At 45.6% G+C, this 6000-nt stretch overlaps 1 protein-coding gene across 2 annotated transcripts in view; it reads left to right on the plus strand.

The window, feature by feature from the left end:
• Positions 1-6000, plus strand: part of POMT2 (protein-O-mannosyltransferase 2) — a 48032-nt gene that overhangs the window by 2182 nt on the left and 39850 nt on the right. The gene's annotated exons all lie outside the window — the stretch shown is intronic.

Raw genomic sequence — 6000 nt, forward strand, 5'->3', positions numbered from 1 at the left:
GTAGGAACTGGGCCTGGGGAAGAAGAAGAGCCTCCATTGTCTCCCTTCTTTTGATATTTCTAGGAGTTTAAGGTGGACTCTGTGCCCTTCCCCATGCGATATCGTCATGGGTGCCTCACCTCTACTGACACTTTCTCAGGTTCAGTGTCCACGATGCTGTTCTAGTCTAGTCTTCTGCCTTTAGATACACCACTGAGGCAAGAGACACACTTCATGCAATTAACCCAATTGCCAGGGTTTTATTTCTCTCCTCTGCTGTATAATCGGTGTGTCTCACCCCATTACCTATCATTTCACCTTTTCTCTATCTTCTGTTAATATCCAGAACTTTTTATGTATGTATTTTTTTACATCATTCTTCATTTTGTGCTTTTTTTCATCAGTTGTAATCCCTGTGGACTTCCCACAGCAGCCACTTCACTCATGTGCCATCACCATAGTCCCATGTTTTGATCCTGTTCCCCTCTCCTTCATATATATATATATATATATATATAGTATATTTCCCTAATCCCTTATACTCCTGCTATGAGTGAAACCATCCAGTATTTTTCTTTTTCTTTCTTATATCCAGAACTTTTTGCCAAGGCATTGTTAGAACATTGACAGACTCATTATATGTCTCTCACCTTCACCATGTGAGAATTCTGGGGACTTGACAAATAGTGCACTCATTATCTTTATGCTCTAGAAACATGTCACTCCCAGAAAATTCTGGGAAGGAAAGACGAATCCTTCCTAGGCATGGTCAGTGAAGAATCTTAGATTTTATTATTTTTAAAAAAGGTTTATTCATTTTTTTGTGCATACAGAACTGGGGTACAGGCCAGAGGTGAGGGGTGGTGAGAGGATTTACCAGAGACAGAGTGGGGAGCAGAACAGGCAGATCAACAAAGTACTTGCTGAAGGGAGCAGTGGGTGAGGTTTGCTGTACCATGTGGGTCACCTCTGGGACCGGGGGTCGAACTTGCACTGAAGCAGCAGTGGCTAGCTTCACAGTGCTGCACTTAAATCTGTTTTGCCACCAGGGTTTATATAACCCTCCGCCCTTGTCTTGTGCACTACCCAGTGGTGGCTAAGAAGAGATGCATCCTTTCTGGTGAGGACTGGATTAAGTGCCTGAACTGCCTTAGTAAATGAGAGAAGCAGAGTCAGAAATTTTTTGAGAAGACTCTTCAATGTTTGACAATATCAGATGCCTTGGAAGTAGGGAGTATGGAATATCATCAAATACCTTCACAATTGACCCATTATAGGGTCAATTTGACCCATTGCAAAAAAAATAAAGTACACCTTTTTTACTATGGATGGCTTGAAAACATGACATAGTGTAGTTTCAGGGGCCACAGTGGTATATGCAGGGCTGATGACTGGACTGGAACAGCATCAGCAGCACTAAGCTGAGAAAGTATGTGCAGAGGTGAGACAATGACAGTAGAACCCAGAGAAACGAACAGCCCTGAGTGTCATTTTCCTCAGAGCAGGCCTGGTTAGTGCCCCATGCCATGTGGCTTCTTCTAATGTAAGATGAACAGGCGACTCTTGGCAGGAGTCATAAGTCACCACAATGCAGTGTTGGTGTCTGCTTCAGAGACTTTGAGTTTGTGTTGGGTCTGTGACGGTAGAGGTGTTCCTGCTGGTGCACTGATGCATCCGGGGGCCAGTGGCAGCAGGGTTGGATGGTGCAGATTTGCCCAGCAGCTTGATTCCAGCCAGTCTTGGCCGCCTACTGTCCCTTCATGCAGATAGCTACATGCGCCGTCCAGATTGTCCCCTCTGCAGACTGTCAGACAGAGAGAAGTGTTTGTAATCTGTTTATAGTCTTCCAAGAGGCATACCAGATGGCTACCATCAGTAAAAATGTAGCTTGTCTGTGTCTCAGGAGGACTGTCTAAGGCCAGGGTGGTGGCTTCAGGGCAGCCTGTGGTGCTGGTCTACGCTGCAGTTGGCACTCCAGAGCTGTCGTGGGGCTGCGGGATGGCTGCTGCCCGGTGGATACCACCAACTTTTAATTTAGTCTGTCAGTGAGCCAGACACAGGCATTAGAGAAGATTTTGTGAATCAAGAAGCTTTTGTTGGAAGTGCACGGGACTATGGTGATGGCACACGGGTGACTTGGTGATGGGAAACCCGTGGGGATTACAATTGAGATAAAAAAAAATGTACAAAATGATGTAAAAATAAACTGCTATTAAAAAAAAAAAAAGCTTTTGTTAACCAGCAGCTTTTACTTTAGGTGGTGAAATGGAAGCTAGAATCTTCCAAAGTGGGAACTGCCACTTGTTCACATAAAATTGTGTCTTCTCTTGGGCGCCTGGTTCTTCTCTGGAGCCCACCATTGCCACTGGAACAGAAATGAGGAGCCCTTCTCTTTTCAGTCATAGATTCCAAGTCACCCACTTCGGATTGGCAAAATCAACTGTTGTCCTAACACCGTTGTCAGGCACTCAGTTTCTAGGGACTTAGTGATGCATTTAAAATTTTAAAAGTTATGTGCCTGGCGCCTGCCTACTGCAGGTGGCACTGTTATCTCGGAGAATAGTCCTCAGCACTCTGGCAGCCATGATGTCTTTAAAGCTGTGATTCCCATTTCTTTCTGTGATTTATATTATTACATTTCTCTACCCAGCAGGGAAAGGGTTTACATCGCAATGTGTGGCAGTCTCGGATCGGGGTAATCCTCTTTGATACTTGCAGGATAAATACCACAGTTAATCATTTAGCAGTGGAAGCCAGGACAATAATAGAAGGACCCTACCCACAAGGCCATTTTGCCTGCCCATCTCCCCTGGGAATTTGGCTTAAGTCCTATCAAATAAATCTGGGCACTTTCCCCCATTGAGCTAATAGGTCTAAAAGACCTGCATCAGGAATGGGGTGACAGGCAACCAGAGAGTATATCATTCCCTAGTTAAGAACGTGGGGGTGCTGGGTACACCAGCCATGGCATCACTGCTCCCCAGAATGCTTGCCTGTCGAGCCCAGGGGCTTGGGGCCCCTTTCTGCTGGCCCCTGCATAACTGCGATGGTCACCCGGCAGTTCTCAGCACCTTTGGTTACTTGTGTGACATAAATCCTCCTCTCCAGGGGATGAGTAGGATGGACTCATAGACCCCTGTATCTAATAGAATCCTGAGTTTGAGTTCCTTTTCCCCTCTTGAGTTCCCCCACACCCTAAATATGTGTGTATGGCCTGTGTCATAAGACAGTGAGACCTTACTAACCATCTCACTCTTTAAGCAGCTCGGGTGACCGTAGAGGAGAGGCGTCTTAGACACAGAGGGAGAGAGGGCTCGAAGTCACTAAAAGAGGCATATGTACCTTCGGCTCGAGTATACAGCTCTCCCAGGGGTCTTTCAGCATTTTCACTTTACCCAGAGTTCTGTATGAACAGTGAAGTACTGTTGGCATCACTTATGTAAATTCTGGAAACTTCTTAATTCAGCAGCTGCATCTATATTGCCTTTTCGCTGGGTCTTCAAGACTTGCTTTGCAGTCGCGATTACTTGCCCTATAGTCTCTTCCTCCTTTTATGCAGAAGATAGTGCGCAGTGCCCAAGACAGTATTTGGATAGATTATTTCATTCCAGCCTCTTTCTAGTGAACCTCATCAATAGATAGGGCAGTGGGGGACTCCTACTACTTCCCTTGCCCACCACTCAGGCAAGAGCATTTGCTATCGAATTCCAGAACCGGCCATCAGCCCATGGGACTCATCCTTTCTCTTGCAGAAAGCTATGTCTTAGCATCTTATGCTTGTTGCCAGAACGGTCGAGGTCTGGGATTTTATTTTACCCTACTCACAAGCTGTTAGGCTAGCCTGTCGCTATTTTATGGATGCTGGCAGAGACACCGTCCTGGTTCAGAGACGAAGACTTCATTTCTCATGACACAGCAAGCAGGATGCACCATCAGCATGCAGGTGTCAGTTCTCCTTGCTCCCAGGCCCCATGTGGTGTCATGGGTCTTGACGCACGTGCAGCGGGTACGTCATAGTTGAGGAATGTTGATGGGAGAAATCTGCTGTTTTGTAATGAGCAAGGTCGAGCTCTGTCCCAGAGGGAGAAGCCAACTCTTCACTTGTGTTGCTTGCTGTAGATACAACATTGAAAAATGGCCCGAGTTAAGAACAGTCAGGACCTTGCATTCTTGGCATACCCTGTAAGATCTGGGGGAGAAAATAGAACCAGAGAGGACTTTCTCCTGGCAGACATGCAATAACAACCAAAAGAAAATGTGACTATATCTGCCAGACTTACTTGAGAAATTTTTTGAGTAATGGTATCGCAATTCTTTGTCAGTATTTTTCCAAACAGATGTTAGAACTAACCACACACGTTGGGACAGTTAGACTGTTCACAACAGAACTAACCACCCACGTTAGGACAGTTAGACTGGTCGCAACAGAACTAGCCACACATGTTGGAACAGTTAGATTGTCCCAGCAGATATGGAACTAGAGAGTTCTTTTATATGCACGATCTGAACTGAGCCCTGTTACCTCCCTTTGAGGGGCACATGACAGATATAATTAGTATCTTCACTGTGGATATGAGAAAGAAGACCAGAGAGGGTGAGTGCTTTTCCAGGTCATGCTGTTAGAAAGCTGGGGCTGGAGCTGTCTTCACGTGCCAGGCCGTGTGCTGAACAGAGATAGAAGGAAATTCACTCTGTTGGATCCACTGAGTTTGAAAAAAAAATACCTTATAGTTTTGGGGAAAAGCATGTTTTGCCCTTTATATTGTGGATGGGTAATGACTGTTCCCGGAAGCTCACTAGGTATGGATAGACTCTAGAACACCGGTGTGCTGAGCTGCAGAGACGCTGACAAACCAGTAGCGTGGCTCTGCCGGATATCGGGCTGAAGCTGTGAAGCCGGCGTTAAGGGTACTTGTAGAAGGACAAGAATTTTCATGTGCCCACAAGCTAGTGTATTAGAATCACTGATTGATTTGCAAAATAATTTGTACAATATGGAGAGATTTTTAGGCTCTTAACCGAGTAAGACAGGCCTCAGTTTGCCTGTACCAGTTAGTTTATTATACTATCAGTGAGGTCATAGCCAGCAGGTTAGTGATCACAAGGATGATGATCGAAGTCTGCCTCAGAAGCTCTCTCTGACCGCAGACCCCACACAGATTTGGGTAGCACCAGTAATGGACTGGCCTGCAGCTAAGATTGTCCCAGGGGAATAGAAGTTAGAAGACTTAGAGGAAAACGTACTACAGACCTTTCTGTATTTTAGGAAAACTGTGCCCTTTATCAGTAAATGGAAAGTCAAGGTAAAGAATAAATATAGATTTAACTCATTGTGGTAACTAGTTGGTAAATATTTGCTAACTTTTCTCATCTGTCTAAAGGAAGGTTGATGACTGACCAGCTTGCTGTATTGTGTCCTCAATTTACTTGTCAAAAGCTTTTTTTTTTTAAAAATAATATAATAGATTATTTTTACATCATTTTGTGCCTTTTCCCATCTCAGTTGTAATCCCCGTGGGCTTCCCATCGCCAAATCACTCTGTGCCATCACCGTAGGCCAGTACGCTCTGCCCCACAATTTTATGATCCCATTTCCCACTCCACCCCCATAAAATATGAAAGCTTTTAAAAAATAGTTTTAAAATTATTCAATATCTTTTTAAAAATGGTGTGCATCACTGTATTTAGGGGTAGAGGGCTCGTCCTTCAGGTTTCTTCCCACAGCGCTCCTGCCCAAGCGACCGTTGCCCACCCCACAGCGCTCCTGCCCAAGCGACCGTCGCCCACCCCACAGCGCTCCTGCCCAAGCGCCCGTCGCCCACCATGAGGGACCACTGTGTGCCCTGCAGTGGCTTTTGTCCCTCCTCTTCTCGATGGCTCATTTCTATAGTCAGCTTTCAAGAACTAGTTTTTAAGTACAGGCTAGAGGTGGTGAGAGGATTCACCAGAGACAGAGCGGGGAGCAGAACAGGCAGATCAGTGAAGCACACTGCTAAGGGGAGCAGCGGGTGGTCAGGAGAG

This window comes from Condylura cristata, unplaced genomic scaffold (assembly GCF_000260355.1).
Source record: "Condylura cristata isolate star-nosed mole 26May11 unplaced genomic scaffold, ConCri1.0 scaffold00013, whole genome shotgun sequence".
Lineage (NCBI taxonomy): Eukaryota > Metazoa > Chordata > Mammalia > Eulipotyphla > Talpidae > Condylura > Condylura cristata.